This window comes from Dufourea novaeangliae, unplaced genomic scaffold (assembly GCF_001272555.1).
Source record: "Dufourea novaeangliae isolate 0120121106 unplaced genomic scaffold, ASM127255v1 scaffold6, whole genome shotgun sequence".
Lineage (NCBI taxonomy): Eukaryota > Metazoa > Arthropoda > Insecta > Hymenoptera > Halictidae > Dufourea > Dufourea novaeangliae.
The window spans coordinates 2,168,079-2,168,940 of NW_015373900.1; positions in this window are offsets into that span (position 1 = coordinate 2,168,079).

Here is an 862-nt window from a genome sequence, read left to right on the forward strand (position 1 = left end):
CCTCCCCCGGACCCCCGAGATTGGGCAAAAGACGACCCAGCAGGGTCGTCACGCCCTCGATCCGGAGGACGAGGTGGCCGAAGTGGCCCTCCCACCTCCATCTGCCGTCCAGGCCGAGGCCGAGGTACTTCAGCCTCTCCCCGGCCCGGACGGCCACGTCGCCCACCCGGATCCAGGGCTGGGGCGCTCGCCGCGACAGAGGCAGTCCATGGAATAAGACCACCTCTGTCTTGGGCGGCGATATCCGCAGCCCCAGCGCCTGGATCCTTCTGGCCACCCCGGCCACGGCGACCTCCACCATGCGGCAGACCCCGGTCACGTCCCTCCCCATCCCGATGACTAACGTGTCGTCCGCATAGCAGACGACACGCACACCGGGGGGGAGGGGCCCGCGCAACGCCGAGTCATACCCCAGGTTCCATAGGAATGGTCCTAACACGGACCCCTGGGGCACTCCTTGGCTCACCCTCCTCCGTACCAGCCCTCCCCCTTGGGCGGGGTACTCTATCTCCCGGTCCGCTAGAACGCCGTGTACCATGGCCGTACCTGGCCGTAACATCTGGTGTTTGGGTCGTTCAAGGAGGAAGGTCATTCAAGGCGGCAAAAACAATTCAACACGGAACAAATCTGCGTACGCCCAATACATAACGGCGTTAGCTTCCTCACTTTCTCGTGAGCCGTCGCGGAGGGTGGGTGCGCGTCTCATACTCGTCCTTTCTCTTGTTACTAACCCATTGTTTGTTGCAGGCATTCGACAACCATCAATTTATTTACTGTGCAGATTATTAATCTATTTACTGTGCATATTGTTGTGTCCCCTCTCTTGTTACTAATCCCTTGTATGTTACAGATGTTCGAGAAC